The 17,954-nt window shown below is 41.9% G+C and overlaps 1 long non-coding RNA gene across 1 annotated transcript in view; it reads right to left on the minus strand.

Moving 5' to 3' along the window:
* Positions 1-8,319: 8,319 nt before the first annotated feature.
* LOC147034645 (uncharacterized) overlaps positions 8,320-17,954 on the minus strand; it is a 28,293-nt gene continuing 18,658 nt past the window's right edge. Inside the window, exons 2-3 of the long non-coding RNA XR_015060345.1 lie at positions 15,207-15,319; positions 8,320-8,443 (exon numbers count right to left, since the gene is read on the minus strand). This is a non-coding gene — a long non-coding RNA (uncharacterized LOC147034645). The remainder of the gene's footprint in view (positions 8,444-15,206; positions 15,320-17,954) is intronic.

Here is a 17,954-nt window from a genome sequence, read left to right on the forward strand (position 1 = left end):
TTGGTCAGAGTCCAAGTCTCGCATCCATAGAGCAAGACTGGAAGTACCAAGGACCTGAAGACTCAGACTTTCGTCCTCCCGCAGAGGTACCGGTAGCGCCACACCCCATGATCCAGTGAATCCATGACTCCCCAGGCCCGTCCCAGACGTCTATTGACCTCTGACTCGCAGCCAGCAGAGACATGAATATCACTGCCAAGGTAAGTGAATCTCTCCACGACCTCAACATCCTCACCACAAACAGACACAGACAGGACAGCAGCATCCAAGATGTCACCGAAAGCCTGGATCTTAGTTTTGACCCAAGAAACCCGTAATCCCAGCGGCTCCGACTCCTCATTCAGCACCTCGAGGGCCCCCAAAAGGATGTCTAAAGTCTCCGCAAAGATGACTGCATCATCTGCAAAATCAAGGTCCGAGATCTTGACATTCCCAAACGATGCACCGCAGCTTGATCTCTCCAACATCCTCCCTAAAATCCAGTCCATACAAGTGCTGAAAAGTGTGGGGGCCAGTACACACCCCTGACGAACTCCAGTAACAACTGGAAATAAGTCAGAGATGGAACCACCACACTTCACAGCACTCTCAGTACCAGAGTAGAGTTCAGACATCAGATCGATGAGTTTTGGTGGCACCCCACGAAGACCAAGAATCCTCCAGAGGACATCCCAATTCACTGAATTGAACACTTTATATAGATCAACATAGTCTGCAGGCAGCCCCTGCCGAAACTCTCGTCTGCGTTTGGTGAGGTCTGGTGCTCAAGCAGATGGTGGCAAACCCTATCAAGGATTATCCGAGCAAAGACCTTGCCCGGCACTGAGAGCAGCGTCACCCCTCGGTAGTTGTTGCAGTCTTGGCGATCACCCTTCCCTTTCCAGAGAGGGACAACAAGGCCCCTCTTCCAATCAGTTGGGATAATGCCTGTGTTCCAGGCAGAGCACAAAACTGCATGCAACGACACGAGTGCAGCACTTCCACCAGCCTTGAGAAGTTCAGCATGGATGCCACAGATCCCTGGAGCTTTGCCCTGTTTCAACTGGTTCACCGCAGCCCGTGTTTCCACAAGCGAAGGTGGACCACAGTTGATTTGAGGGTCAGCAACAGGGATAGTAACACCCTTGACGTCCAACTCGACAGCTGGGGGATCAGCCTGGTACAACCACTCAAAGTAACCGGCCCAGCGGGCCTTCACTTCAGACTCCTCTGTCAAGAGCCTACCACTCTCTGCTCGAACTGTAGTGCTCCGAGGGATGGGCTTGGATGAACGCAATGCGCGAATTCCCCTGTAAGCGGGACGAGAATCACCTATCCACAGGTAATGCTCTACCCCCTCACAGATTCCTCGCACATAGGCCTCCTTGTCCACCCTCAGTGTTTCGAAATGCAAAACCCACCTAGATATGGTGACATGCATGCAGTAGAAGGATAATAGGAAATCCAAATAATATAAATGGCAAAATGGATTTGGAGTGTTATCATTTGTAGATGAAGGGATGAAATTGAGATTTCCATCAAACGACCGGTCATCTATATATTACTAAAACTCTCATCTTGTACATATGTATGTATGTATGTTCCCAAAATACAGCCGAAACGGTACACGATAGCACAAAAAAATTTGGCCCACCTTACTTACCATTCCACTGCGGTGAGCAGTGTCAAATTTCGTTCAAATTGGGCAACGAAAAAATTATTAAAAAAATCAATCCCCGATAGTACATGATAAATGGGGTTTCTGGGATGCCCATTCAAATCAATGGGGAAAAAGGGAAGCACTTTCTGACCCAAGCCCCAAAAGCTCAAAATAGGAGACTCATTTCCTCCCCATCTATCTCCTTCCCTCCAATACAAGCAAATGTAAAATGGGAGACTCATTTCCTCCCCCTCCCATACAAGCAAATGTAAAATTGAGACTATGAAAGATTGAGACTCACTGATTAAAGCACTTCTTCCCTTTCATATTTTCATTCCACTCAAAGAGCGAACCAACAAATATTTGCCCATGTTCTACTTTAGAGAATAACTTAATTTTCTGAAAACATTCATTTCCATCGAGTATATTCACAAAGAATAACTTGGAACTTGGTTCTTGGTATAAGTGTCTTTGTTGAGCAGAGATTAAATGATAAACTTCTCTTAATGCTCTTATTTGACTACCTCCTGAGCCACATATCATTTTGAGATTGTAGTAAATTGTTTTTCCATTGTTCAATTGATAACCATCAAAGTTTTCAGTCCATTCAAGGATATTTTTTTTTCTTTACATCCTCAAACTTATTTGTAATTAAATTTATCCGCTTATTTGTTTTATCTACTTTTACCCCGCTTATTTCTTCAAGAAGACTTATTTGATATTTCTCACATTTTTTATGTTTCCCATTTAAATACCAAGGCTGATTACATCTCCACTCTGGTTTGGTTATTGCTTGGTTCTATCATTAATAAATCAGTAATAAGATGGCGGTAGCCTGTAAAAATTCCCAGCCCAATATCTTAACACTTATAACCAGAAGGGAGACCATTGATTCCATTCTCTAAAATATATCTTTTATCATCAAAAGCTCCTAATGCTTTCTTATTTATCTCTTCTGTATATAATTGATGTTTATAACTTCTTATTGCATTCATTTTTCTATACTCTTCCTTCTTTGAGGTTAAACAGTTGTAATAATGTTTAAAGTTTATTGTTTCCTTGATTATATTTTTCTTAATTCCCTTTAGCTTCTTATCACACCTTTCAATGTTATTATTATCAATATACGTAAAAGCATAAAACTTTAATCTCAATCCTATAAATTCACTCATGACCTTCCCACCCAATTCATATTTAAACTTACCAATAACCTTTTTATTCTTTGATGAAAACAACACATCACCTGACTTATAATTACTTGTATCATATATATCAATATTATCAATCATATCCTCATATACATCACTTGTTTTAATTTCCAATATAAAACTATCTGTATCCATATATAACAATAACACATTATCCTTATACTTTGATTTTAAATTATTATAGGAATAGTCATACATTAACAACTTTGACAAGTCAAGAATTGATGTTCCTACACAAATAGGTTTATCCATTTCAATACTCTCTTTTTTCAAATAAATAGCACAAAAGTTCTCTGAAAACACCTCCGCTCGCTCAAAACTTGGTCTATTAATTAACTTTGAAGCCTGTTTCCAAGATGTAGCAAGTCTTATATTTTGTCGATTCCTAACATTTTCCATAGTCTTTCCAAATACAGCATTATTCATTCATTTATAAAAGTCCTTCTCAAAATCTGTTTTTGCTTCTATTCGCCTTTTTGTATTAAAATCAATATACTTCTTCAACCAATGACTGTTTAAATTTCAAAATTCGATGAATTTTTCTCACTCTCAACCCAGCAGATAAATATTGTCTCAAGTTCCTTTGATGCAAAACATAACTTTCTTTATCATTTAATGTAGTAAGTAGTTTTTCTGGAGATTTACCTTTTATATTAAATGACTGTTGGTAATCACTCAACCATTCTTTTCTTGGACTTTCTTTATCAGGGGCATAAGGTAGGTCTTTATGTTTGTGATGAAGTTCTTCTGGATATTTTACATCAACCTCAAAATAATATCCAACTTCAGCTTCATCCAAATTTTTTTTGAGAGGAGACAACAATGTCTTGTAAAACTTTTTCATAATGCTTTTCTTTAACCCATTCATGTTTTCCATAAGGTAAAGATTGAGACAGCCCACCCATACAAATTGTTAGCATCATAATACATCAGGTAAGAGTTGTCCTCATTCTTATTATAATCAGGAAGATATTTGTTATTTGCTTTTGCATATCTCTTGGAACATACTTGAGATATTCCTCCTCTTTTAGCCTTCTCTATCATTAAAAGCATATCTATATCACTGATTAATTACAAATTCTGTTTTGTCATTTATAACATCGCACTCCAAGCCAAACCCAGGGCCGTGTAATAGTGAGCGGGGTCGAATCCATAAGAATTTTTATTATGACAGACTGTTCTAAAAGTTTCAACCACATCAGCCAATAACAATACATCAGTTTTAAGATACAAATCATGATATTCTCCAAGATTCTTTATATTAAACTTCTCCCAAACCTTTTTAGCTTGTGTATAATCTCTATCGGAAATATGAGTTTTATTCAACTTGCTATAGAAACTTCCCTTGAAGGAAATTGTGTTTCTTTAAACTTCTCAAATGAATCCATATAGTCATACGGATATATTCCCTTTTGTGATAAGAGATCAATCTCTTCTTGATTTGAGAAATGTGATTTAAGATTCGGTAAGTTTTTAATATTTGATGCTAAGTTAGATAATGGACTTGCCATAAACTTGTATGTGTCAAGAAATCTGATATGGGTTATGGGGGATGTATGAATTGTTTTTGTGAATGAGATGTATTTTTGATCTGTGTTAGGAATGGCAGAAATATCTCCAGATGTCTTTGAAAGTTCATTTATAAATAGACGTGGGTCATCTTGAGCGTTGTTGTGAAGAAAGACATGAATAAAGTTTGGAGGCTTGTAATTAAGATTACAATGGGAATGAGCTGGTCCTCGATATTTACCAGTAAGATGGCAGTGATCCCTAACCTTGACCTCTCCCTCAATTTTCTCCTCACAAATATGACAGATACTGTTCTTTCTAAATTCCTTTTTCTCTCCCTTTGTTAATGACATTGGTTTATAGGTTTTAACCATTATTTATCTTAGTCTTATAGTCTTTTCCAATCATCTTACAAACTCCTCTGAGGCCTTACCAAAGGCTGGATGCTGTGGTGTTTCTTGATCATTGATCTTGACAGAGTACAAACATGGATGCAAAGTCTGGTACCAATATTTAAAAGAAAAAGGGACATCCAAGAATGCAAGAGATACCAAGGAATTAAACTCATATGACATACATTGAAGATATGGGAGAGAGTTTAAGATCAGAGATTGAGAAAAATAGTGGAAATCCATGAAGGTCAATTTGGATTAATGCCTGGAAGAAGCACTACAGATTCCCATTTTAGTTTGAGACAAGTGATGGAGAAGTACCAGGAATGTCAAAGTTACATAAAGTTTGTATTCATTTATATATTGATGTAGAGAAGACTTTTGACCGGTTGCCTTGGGAGGAAGTTTGGAAATATGCAGAATTCATGGAGTTCCTTGGAAATATGTGCGACTATTGCAGGGCATGTAGAAGTAGTGCCAGACAAGAGTAAGAAGCAGTGTGCAAGAGAGTAAGAGTTTTGGAGTTAAAGTTGGATTGCACCAAGAATCGGTGCGAAGCCCCTTCCTCTCCCTGATTGTCATGGATATTCGAACTGAGCAAGTGAGACAGGGAGTGCCGTGGTCAATGGTGTTTGCAGCTGACATTGAGCTGTATGGTGGGGATGATGAGAATATGACTGAGTACCTGGAGAAATGAAGAAATGTGCTTGAAGATAGAGGTGTGATAATCAGTTGACCAAAGACTCAATATATGGATTGTCAGTTTGAGCATAGGGAAGAGTATCAGGCTCAAAGTGTAAAGATTGTGGGTGAAGATCTGAAGACAGTGAGTAGCTGCAAGTATTTGGGGTCAGTGGTGGCAGAAGATGGAAATGTGGAAATATAAATTAAGCAATGGATTAGTTGTGGTTGGAATAATTAGAGCAAGTGCTGTGGAGTGTTGTGTGTTAGAAAAGAACTGCTGAAATTGAAAGGAAGAATTCACAAGACAGTTGTGAGACCAGCATTGGTATATAGTGAGGAAACTTGGGCAACATCAAAGAGGAACAGAAACTGGATGTAAACTAGAGAGTTCAGTGAACACGATACCCCGTGCAGTACCTCAATTTTATAAAAAAAATAATGATTTTAAAGATTGTTTAGTGCTATTGAATAGTCCAAAAGTAAATAAAGAATAAAATAGTAAATAAAGAATAGTTTTGGACTATTGAATAGTCCAAAAGTAAATAAAGAAAAAAAAAAAAGAATAGTCCCAAACAGCACTCTTATATCTCACCCCATTGGATCTTTATTTGAATTGAAGTACGTGCTGCAAAACTGGAGGTTATTGGAAGTATTGTGACAGGCAATTTGTGTCCTCCAGTGTTCAAGTATATAATTCAATTTAAATAAAATAATGATTGTAAAAGTCGAATTAATTAATTAAATCTGGGTGTTATTGCATTTTCCTCAGTGTCTGTATTACATCACATTATTGAACATGCTGCATTAGTTATTTGTGCTTGTTATATGTGTCCATTATGACGTCCTTAAAAACAGTAAGTTTCCTGTTTGGAATGATTTTTAATTTTGTTTGCCTGTCAGGAAGGGAAACAGAGTAAACTTATTATTTCACTCCTCACTACGCATTTGCGATCGGGATGAATTCAGAGACAAAGTACTGTTAAATGAAAGACTTATCTTCCTATTCAAGTTATGATTTATATTCAAAATGTAATATTTGATTGAAATGAGTTGTTCCTCGATCATAAAATGACAATCATAAACTGATAAGACAGACATATGGACATGAACCAATTGCTTAACCCTGCTTTTTACTTCGCATGCATGGGGAAATGAAATGTCATGCTGAGATGGATGTGTGCAGTGACAAGAAAGGACAAGATAAGGAACCAATATATCAGGGGGCCAGTGAGGATTGTGGAAGCATCGAAGAAAGTAGCCGAGAGGAGATTAAATTGTTTTGGTCATGTGACGATGTGTGTGTGTGTGTGTGTGTGTGTGTGTGTGTGTGTGTGTGTGTGTGTGTGTGTGTGTGTGTGTGTGTGTGTGTGTGTGTGTGTGTGTGCGTGTGTGTGTGTGTAAGAGAGAGAAAGGTAGAGAGAGGGAGGTGGGGTAAGTGATGGAGATGGGACTGCCAGGAAGAAGAAGAGGAAGACTGAAAAACAGATGTTGTTGTTTCGTATGTAGCCTGTGGCAACTGGTTGTATCATTTTCTGGAAGCACAGCTGCACCGCTAATGCAGTACCCATATTACCAGTAAGCTGGTACTCATTTTGCTGACCTCAGAAGGACGACAGGCCGAGTCAACCTACCTGGTGTTATTTCAACGGACCTAAGATCTTAAGGCAGCCACCTTAACTGTTAACCCAACACAACACTTTGAAAACCACATGGAAGGACGTGGTCGTGAGAGATTTAGAAGTTTTGAGATTGGAAGAAGAATGGATGATTTACAGGAAGAGATGGAGAAGGGTGATCAACCAGCATTGTGGCGACCATAAGTAAAGGCTTTCTGCCTTGAAGGCAGTGTTTTCCCAATGCAAACTAGTTCTGACGGCCAGTTGGATGATTTAAAAGAACACAAAAAGACAAATTACAAAGGGATAAAACTTTTTTTTTTTAAGTGTCAAGGGATAGCCGTTTTGGAGACATCCATGTGGGGAGGGGAGACAACGGCTTTGTAACTCCGCAACCGAAGGTCAACAGACGTTATGTTTTCACCCCTAAATGTCTGTTTGTGACTTGAAAAATCAAAGATTTTTCTAAATAGGCTCTAAACCCGCATTCAAAGTATGTACCATTTGACGCTACTTTAGCATATGTCCCATTTATGCCCTTCCGGTTCTCTGCCATGTCGTTTACCTCTATTGATGAATTACAGGTAGATTCGCCTGCAAAAAATTTGCTGCTAGGATTTGTCCAAATTAGACAAAGGAACCCCGCTCATTTGTCCATAATCCTAAAATACAGGGGTCTCTTTGCTCGGCTGCAAGGAGGGTACCACCTACCCGCAAAGCTCGTGCATGAATCATTGCTTGTTCTATTCAAGGCAGAGTTATGGTATCATCTGGCTCTGCAATAATCAATTTCCTCAAATGGGATCACTGCCAATGGCAGTCCTGTTTGTGAAGAGTGCAGGAGGTGGGCACATACCCAACACTTTGCCTTATTTTCCTTTGTTGCGTAATTGTGCGACAGGGTCAAAAAGGTGTTTATCCCAAACACGCCTTCATCATGGAATTGATCCCGATGTTTACCTTCTTCTGCTCTGCGTACTCTGTCATGACCCATCCCTTGTTTCCCCTGCTCTCGGCCTTCCAAAAATTATGCTCTCCATGGCATTCCCATAATGCCCTCACTGTCTGTTATCGTGCATATTATCACGATTATGCACATGCTCATCAGAAGCACTGCTACATATGTCATGAACCCCCGGTAACGTTCTTCCCACTTGCGGGTTTCCTCTCTTCTCTTTACGACTTCCTATATGCTCTTTTGCAGTGAGATGCGTGAATCCATGATTGTTTACCTTCACACTTGACAGCTGTGTGGGTAACCAATAATACCTGGTGGGTTCCGGTCCAACGTGCCTTCAGTGCATTCTTCCGCTTGAACACCTTGATGTGCACCCAGTCGCCGGGCTGGATGCTGTGGTGTTTCTCCACAGTTGGTTCTGGTAGCACTTGTTTGACCTGCGAGTGTAATTCTTTGACAACCTTTGTTAAGGCAATACAAAAGTTAATCATTGTCTCATCCATCATGTGAATGTCCATCTGTTTCAGGGTTAATAGGGCGGTTACCGACACTCACATCGGTCTCCCCATCAGTATTTCATGTGGGGACAATCCGCTGTGCCTGTTTACCATTCACCTCATCGACATCAGTGCCAGAGGAATAGCCTCTGGCCATTTCAAACCAGTTTTGTCACATATTTTAGCAAGTTTGTTCTTAAGTATGCTATGCTGGTGTTCTACTTGTCCTGCAGACTCAGAATGGTATGGGCAGTGGAAGTGGTGTTTTATTAGCAAAGCTTTGCAGAGTTCCTTGGTAATATCCGATGTGAAATGTGATCCTTTATCACTGGATATTTTGGAAGATACCCCATGCCTGCAAATGTACTCTTTGAGCAAAAGCTTTGCCACCGTCCTTGCATCACATGCTCTGCATGGGTATGCCTCAATTCATTTGGTGAACATATCGACCACTGACTAATATGTGGTTGAAACTACAGCATTTTGTCATGGTTACAAAGTCCATTTGAATATGAACTAAAGGCCCTCAGGGTAGAGGATGAGTTCCTTCCGGTTGCTTAAACACACTTCACCAACATTACGGTGTTGACAATACACACATCTTCTGCAAACATTTTCTGCCACAGCTGTAATTTTTCTCTTTGGCAAACATATTTGCTATTTGTTGCGATTTCACCACTTGTTTTGCTGCTAAATCAGCGAAAGCATTTCCTTTTGAGATCATATCTCTTTGCTTCGTATGTGCTCGGAATTTTACAATCGCTATTTTCTTTGGTAAGTGAATGGCTTCTAACAGTTCTGCTATCAATTTACCATTTTTGACTGGCATACCTTGTGAGGTTATATACCCCCTTATTTTCCAAAGTGCCCCGATATCGTGTGCCATCCCGTACACATATCGGGAATCTCTATATATCCTTATGCTCTTGTCCTCGATGAGGTTACATGCCGCAATAAGCGCACATCATTCTGCCTGTCGTACGGAATAATATCAAGGTATGGTATGGGCTCATTAAAACCATTTAACCAACCATTAAAACAGTAGCTTTCAGACTTTCAGACTTTTACTTTCCAAAACGTCTTTGATGAAAGGAGGGAAACCACAGGGTAACCTTCCCGGGTCAGATTGCGGTAGTGTGTGTCGGGGTGGTGCTGAAGTGTCGTCCACCAGATGGTGGCCTCCTTGGGTTAACCTGAGGCGGTCCCTTCGGGTGGGTGTCTGGAATGTCCTATCCCTAAGAGAGGGTGATCACGTGTCTCTGTTATCATCTGAGCTCAAGCATTTGGACATCGGTATTGCAGCACTCTCTGAGGTTCGGAGACTATTGGTCTAGTCGCTCTGATGGTTACCATGCCCAAGGAGTTGCTGTAGCCAGGTCCAATAAGCTGACTCCAATGATAATTGAGGTAACATCTGTCAACGAGCGTATTACGAGACTAAGGATTTGTCACTGCTTGGGGTCATTTCCCTGGTCTCAAAATACTGTATGCTCCAACTGAGGTGAGTGATCTCACTGTGAAGGAGGCATTCTATGCCACGATCGAATCTGTGGTTGATCAGTGCCCCAGGCAAGATACTCTTCTAATCTTGGGGGACTTCAATACATCGACCGGAATGGATAGGAATGGTTATGAGACGTGTGTTGGTCCTCATGGGTTTGGAACTGTGATCCAGAATAGCACTAAGTTCCTTGACTTTGCAAGAAGTCATGGACTTTTTGTATACCTTGTCGAGGCTCGAATGAGAGCTAACACACAACGCACAGCGAGGGGGGGGGGGCAAGACACAAGATTGGTGGGAATGGGAAGGACAAAACAGTGGGGAACAGACACATGAGAAGATCTGTGGAAGGGACAGGGATGGGGCAGGGTACAGGGGGTATACAAGATGGATATTACAGGGACTTTTAGGAAGAAAATCAGGGAATTTGAAGGAGGTGGGTTTGGGGTGGATTAACGGGGGTAGAAAAGATCGAGGATTTGGATGGGGAGTGATAAGAGGTGGTGGTGACAACTACTTTGAAGGCCTGGAGGGAAGAATGGGATTGAACAGAGTGAGGGAGTTTATTTCAAAGGCGGAAAAAGAGGAGTGAAAGAGTGATGGTGAGCAGTGATTCTTGATTTTGGCAGTTTTACCAGAAGGGGGTTGTTGGCGACCTTGAGCGCCCTGCAGAAATATGGTAGGAACAAATCGCAGACTGAGCGGGGGGGGGGGGGGGGCGAGACCGGAGAGGAGATGGTGGAAGACAGAAAGATCACTGACCTGCCTGCGGTGAGAGAGTGAGAGGCCCAAAGACTCAGCCTCATCATGGGAGATGCCAATGATCGTAAAATGCTGCTCCGGTGCATGCTCCCAAATCTGACCTGACCTGACTTTCAGAGCACACTGCATGTCCTCACAGCAAAGACCCATCTGCTGCTCTTGTTGATGAGCCATCCACAAAGACTATCATTTCAGGGTTTTGCAGCAGGATGTCCTTTAAGTCTTTCTGGGAAGTAGCGGTCTCTATCATTACCTCCCTGCAGTTATGTTCTTCCCCATCATCTGCAATTGGCATTAAGGACGCTGGACTCAGTGCAGGACAACGTTCGATTACTACATTCTTTGCTTGAATTCACACTTGGTCATATATCATTGCTCTTACTGCCGACAAGTGTTACGTTTTTGCTTTCAGCAATGCAGAACTTACACAGTGCGGAACCCGCAGTACTAAAGGCGATGTCATCACGATCTGACTTGTGATTTGTACAGCATATGAGGCAGCAGCTACTGCCCACAAACATGGTGAAAATCCTTGTGCCACTGGATCTAGTTTCATGCTGTAATATGCTAATGGACGCATTTTATCACCATGCTGCTGTATTAGTACTGCTTGTGAAAATCCATCTCTCTCATGGGTATATAGGTAAAACGTCTTATTATAATCAGGCAAACCCAAAGCTGGTGTTGTTGACAGCTGTTTTGACCTTCCCAAAGTTTTCTTCTGCCTGTTTTGTCCACTCCACTGTCTCTGGTGCTTTATCCAGCATCATGTCCAACAGTAGTCCAACCAGTGCTGCATAATCAGGTACCCATTGTCTACAATATCCAGCCATCCCCCAAGAAACATCTCATTCCTTTCTTTGTTTTGGGTTTCGGAACATTCAAAATTGCCTGAACCTTGTCATTTGACAATCTCATTGAGGTTCCACTCAAACCATGTCCGAGGTATGCTCCCTGTGTTTCGCGCAGTTGTAATTTGGCCTTTGGCACTTTCTGGCCTTTGGTGGCTAGCGCTCTTAAAAAGGTTAATGTGTCCTTTTTCTAATTGTCCTCTGATGTTGAGCAAATCTGCAATTCATCTGCATATTGTACCAAGGTAGACCCTTCAGTAAGCACTATGTCATTCAAATCCTTGTGGAGCGCTCGTGAGAACAATGTAGGGCTGTCTGCAAACCCCTGTGGCAGCACCTTCCAAGTATACTGCACCCCTTCATAGGTAAACGCAAACAGATTCTGCAAATCCTCATGGATTTGTACCGAAAAGAATGCACTGCTTAAATCGATGGTGGTGTAACACACTGTATTGGACGGAATTGATGACAATATAGTCACTGAATTCGGTACCACCGGGTAAATTGACACGATGCATTTGTTAATTGCCTTTAGTTAACACCTGTGTTAATTCCTGTGTTAACAATTCCTTCAGCACCTGTTCCAAAAGATCCTCTTTCTCCACCATCGATAACATTTCTCCAAATGGTAGCTTATTTATCCGCTCAAAAAACGGCCACAGAATCCACAAGAGGCTGTTCCACATGTACCCTTCATTCCTTTCCGTGCGATACAAATTTCGGCGCTGTACCCGACATAAATACTGTCTTGGCAATCCCTTCAATCACATGATCAAAGGTCCAATCTCCTTAGCTCTGTGTCCTTTTGCGGCAATTAATGTAATTTGTGGCGTTATATTTCTGGGTGGGTACATCAAGTCGCGTTGTTGTTGTGAAGTTCTCACTTCCAATCCAATTCCCTCCCTCTTTCTCTAGACAAAGATCAGCAGTTTCTATGTTGAATTCCATACTTAGTGCATTTTGTACTTGATTTGCATAATTCACATCCTCTCCCGAAGCGTCATAGTATGCTGTACAGTGTAAGCGTTCAACCCACTCTGCTATATTTCCCCCCATATTTTCATCATGAGGCACCAACTAAAGTTTTATATCAGGAATTGTTTTTAACTCTGCCAGATTTTGCTCAGTTATCTCTCGGACATTTCTTTCGCACACTCGCCACCAATACACTACGGGTCCAATCGTTCGTGATAGCATTTCTCAGACTTCTGCTTCGTTGATCTCTGGAATATCCAGATACACTCCATTTTGTGAGCACCTCACCGTGCATCCCAAGCGACAAAGCAATTCTCGTTCCAATAAACTTAGAGGTGAAATTACTGCTGGTAAGAAGGCATGGTGTGCCTCTAGAGGCCCATATTCAATAGTTATGTTTTGCATTATGGGAATCTTTTCAACTCCACCAAAAATTCCCACGAGGTTTGCACGCTGGTGTGATAAAGGTGCGGTGGGCATAACGTACTTCCTAATTGTCGAGCGAGTAGCTCCTGTGTCTACCAAGAATGAAACACTTTCCCATTTACCTTCAGACTTAGGGTCGGCTCGTCCAAAGGGGTCGCTGTTAACAGCGGTAGCGTGGAGGTCAAACCGCTCTCGCATTGTCAATTCTGCTTCTCTTGCTGTCTCGCCTGTCATTTTTCTCCCGGCGGCCCTTTGTACCGTGCTTGGGAATCACTGCTCAACCGCCGGTTACGCAGACAATTTCTCCCCAATGTCCTCCCTTCTCACAAATGTAACAAGCATTCGGGCTTGGAGACGGCCCACGAGGGGGCGCTCTGTCACTATTTTTCGCACCTCTCCATTTCAGGTTTGTTTTCCAATCTGGCTCAATTGGGGACGGAGATTTCTCGTCATCATCAGATTCTTCTGCGTGACTCACATGTGGGGATGTTGGTACCTCCCCTCTTCTACGATATGGTGGACAATCATCTGGATCCCATCGATCTTCCTCCTCGCCTTTCTTTACACAATTTTCTTTTATAAACTTCCATCATCAACATTTGCAAATTCTCCACTTTATTGGTTTCTGTTTTTGTCGCAGCTTTGAAGCAATGCTTCGCTACTGCCAGCATCTGAGCTGGTGGCTCGCTCCCCCTCCCATCCAATTTTGACAAGCTTTATCTGTTTCGACACTGATGGCAGCAATCCCTCTACAAACAAGTTAGTCAGCAACTCATCCGGTATTGCAGCTACGCCCAACCCCGAATGTTGAACAATAACTTGTTGCAATCTATGCATAAATTCTTCTGGTTCTTCATCCTTTTTTTGTTTGCATCCTTGTATTTTTTCCCCGATTTACTTCAGGCGGGCTTATAGCCATTCTTAAATAGACAAGTAATTTCTGCACTCAGGCATTATAAGCTCTTTCGGGTTCTCCTGCCGGTGCAATATCCAGCCACTTGGCTAAGTCTTTTGTTTTGCGCCATATCTTGACCGGCAATACTTTTGTCATTAACCCGATCACATCATCCTGAGTAGCTTTGTTTGAATTTATGTAATATAACACCTAACCCTTCTGGGTTATCGTCATAGTCTTTCATGTGCATTTTCATGGCTTGTAAGTCACTCTGGTTCCATGCGTGATGAATAAAGTAATTCTGATGTTGATTTGTTGCCGGATTCAACATCCTTTGTTCAATCATTGGGCACGCTCTCTCTCAAGTTCCATCTCGGCTGGTTTATTGTCTTCAATTATTTTTCGCATCTCCATTGCCACTCCCTTATATGGATTTGCAGTGGCTTTAAAAGTCGCACCCTCTTTCCCTCGCACCCTCATCCATTACTCACACTGTCATCTGAATGTTTCCCCCCATGCTCCCTGTGGAGGGAGGGGAGCTATTACCTGTAGCATTTTCTGTACCTCTTTAAGGGTACGTCTTTTAAATTCCCTATGCGCGTCTTTTAAACTCCCCTTTATGCTCGTGCTCTTCGACTGCTCTTCTCTCTTAAGACTTTCTTCCACCCATCTGCCAAAAAAGTTCCAATCGACTAGTTTTTGAGTCATTTTGTCCTCCCTCTCCATTAATTCTCTTCTCAAGTTTTCAATTCTATCCTGGTGGAACGTACCCCCTTCAGGAAAATTAAATCTCTGTTTTTCAGTCCACTCTGCCCATAACTTTAAATCCTTCGAAGAACTCGACCCCTAGGTCTTATTCATATACTCGGTGTTTGACCCTGAGGCAGGCGCATCGCCATCCCCTGCTTTTCGATGCTGTTTCCCCATAACTATACTTCTATACGCTGCCGAGCACTCGTCAGTAGTCTTCTTATTTACAGCGACTTTTTCAAACTCCTTGGCCCCTGGCTCTCGCAACCTTGGTACAAAATATCCTCGTTACTCGCCCTTGTGGCAATACCTGCGCCTTTCCGCCATCCACGTGACTTGGCGACTTAATATCCTATGCAGTGCCCCTTTTACCACCGTTTCCCGACTCGGCAGATCAACAACTCTCTGTGCAACGCCTCCGCCCTCCACCTCGTGACTAGGTGCTTTTATCAGAACACAACAAGATGTTACCCGACACAACAAGAGAGAAGCAGGGCAGTCTGCCCAGCGGGAACAGTTTACCCTCTAGTAGAGGTCTCTCACCTTCTTCAACGCCGGTGTTCAATTGTCGCCAGACAGAGGCCCTCTCTCCTCCCCGGACAGAGGCTGTCGATCCCGTCCACATCGCCAATTCTGTCGGTGCATTTTTTGGCCACCTTGAGACAGAAAGAATCTTTAGTTCAGTTTAAGCTGTTTATTCAGTAACAATAATAAGACACACACTTGTGCACAAGAGGAAGTTTTTAGCCGGGAGAGATATCACAAGCAGAAAAACTTAACGATACATAGAGTATGATGAGTATACGTGTGATCCCTCCAGGGTGTGGTTAATACATCAAAGGAAATTAACTGAACAAAGAGAGGCCTTTGGAGAAGCAACAGATGATACTGTGCAGGGTTTAAAATCACAAACACAGGATGAAAAACGGTCTGTTATCGGGGCTTCCTCCAAATTGCCCTGGTGAGGGGAGGAACGAGTATGTGATTTCTTGCACTGGCCATCTGGGCCAGGAACAGATAAGATATTTTTACAAGGTTTTACAACTACAAAGAAATGTGTATATTTTACCTCCCGACTAGCTTTCCCAGCACATATTTATTGAATCATTTCTCAAAGCACTAACTAAAGCTAATTGGCATTCCCCCTCATTATATATTCAATTAACAATTCAGTTTCCCAATTCAGCTTCAATGTAGCCGAATCACCTTGGAACTGTCTAATCTGGATGAATTTGATTCCCGACCGACTACAAACTCTCACTTTGGTGCTTCGCAACCAGAGCATTGTATAAATGTGCATGTTGCCTTTCGGAGAGACGTTCAGTTACAAACGGCCAAGTTCCAAATTCCTTCCTCGACTCCAGCTGTGAAAGGCAAGAGCAAACCATCCAGTGTTTTCCTTGCATTGAGACTGTTTCAGCAGCACCACTGCTCTGAGAAGAATGAACTAATCGTCATGATCTTTTTCTTTATTATCAACAGCAGCACAGCCAAGCTCCCAGCAATCATGCAAACCAGCAGCCACATGCTGCACATGAAATGATCATCATCATCATGGGAGAATTTATTTTTTAATCTAAATTGACAGCTGCAACATGAATCACGCACACATGTGCAGACAAAATGCATGAGACAACATCAGACTTGATCAGCCAAATGCAGCCATTGACCTTGGAGAAAGTGATGTAACCTTTCAGGACACTCTGGGACCGACGACACTATCCTGTGATGTTGCTTTTCTCTCCTCAGTCAGAAGGGCAATTTAGGGAGGAATCTCCCCCACCAACCCCTATGGGATACCTGCCAGGTTCATCCATGCTGTATCTTCTAAATTCTGAGCATTATGTGAGGAAGCAGCACATACCATTTTTAAAGTATTTATGTTTATTACTTAACCAGGGTCAGAATCGAACTGCTGAACTCCCAGATTAGGAGCAGACACTCGGACCACAATGATTTTAAAACAAATAAAGACTTTTTGAATTATAACTTACAGCGAAATCAATCTTTATGATTACATAAAATGATATATTGATGCTCATGGAGGAATGAAAAGATAGGGGATACAACTTCAACTTTAAAAAAAGCACCAGCAGTGAGGAAGAGATAGAATGTGTAAACAACGGACATACACATAGATGAAGAAAGCAGGATTTGAAGAGATCATGGAAAACGACATGAAATAGATTGCCACCTTAAAAGTTTTGCACAGAGGGGTGAAATGGGAATGACATTGTGGTGATTTCGCAGGATGTGGAGGTAATTGGAAAACTTGGACTAATGGAGGATGGATAGTGAGGAGTCTGTGAATGAAAGCATGTGACACACTGAAGCAGGACAGGGGTGGTGCACAGAGTGCAGAGGTTGCAAGGACAGATATGAGAGTAGGTAAAATAAATAAATAAATAAATTGGACACCAACCTGTCCTTTCAGCGAAGAGAGACGTCAGTGTCTTGGCCTTCTAATGTGAAATGCCCATGCTGCGTAAAGCTTCAGCTGTTAAACCATCCAGGTGTACGAGATGGGATGCTGGAGACTAAAATGATCCATTAATATTTGCAGATCCTCTCCTACACCTTCCCCCTACCCCATTAATTTAAGGCTCACTGTAGAGCTTGTGTATTAACTGAATGGAGAACAAAACCATGAAGTGACATCGATGCACTTTTACGTATATTACAAGGACATTAGATGTCGATGGAGAAATCAACAATGCATGGGATTTGAGCATGGGGTCCCAGCATCTTTAGCCATGAGTGCATTCAGAGGCGAATGGTCAACAAATCAAACTCAACATGCAAAACGTTCACGGTATTGTTATAAACCACGGGATCTGTGGGAAATTTTTAAGGATCAACTTGCAGGTAAATGTATAAAGTGTTTAATCCACACTGAGGCAGGAATCCACTTATGTGTGGAACAATCCACTTTTAGATTGTGGTTAATGTGGCTGCTCATTTCGGTCTCACCTCTCCTATAAAATGACAACACAATCCCTTCTGTCCACTTGTAACCCTTCCTGTACTAAATGGTGCTTGTTCGTTCATAACTTGTCCATTTGTTTCTCTCCAACCCTTTGTTGGTTTGTTTATCTTTCACCCACCCTCTTCTTATCCAGTTATTCCTCCTCTCACACAAACCCCCCACCCATAATTGACGCTCAGCACACCAATTTATTTAACCTCTTAATCCTTTGAATCCTGAGCTCCTTGGACTTTCGACTCCCTCATCTTGGGCTCCCTGGACAAAAAAAATCCGGCTGCTCAGGTGTATGGAAGTTGGAATTGCAG

This window comes from Eptatretus burgeri, chromosome 1, assembly GCF_056783735.1.
Source record: "Eptatretus burgeri isolate ZD-2024b chromosome 1, Ebu_testis_v1, whole genome shotgun sequence".
In the NCBI taxonomy this organism is placed as follows: Eukaryota; Metazoa; Chordata; class Myxini; order Myxiniformes; family Myxinidae; genus Eptatretus; species Eptatretus burgeri.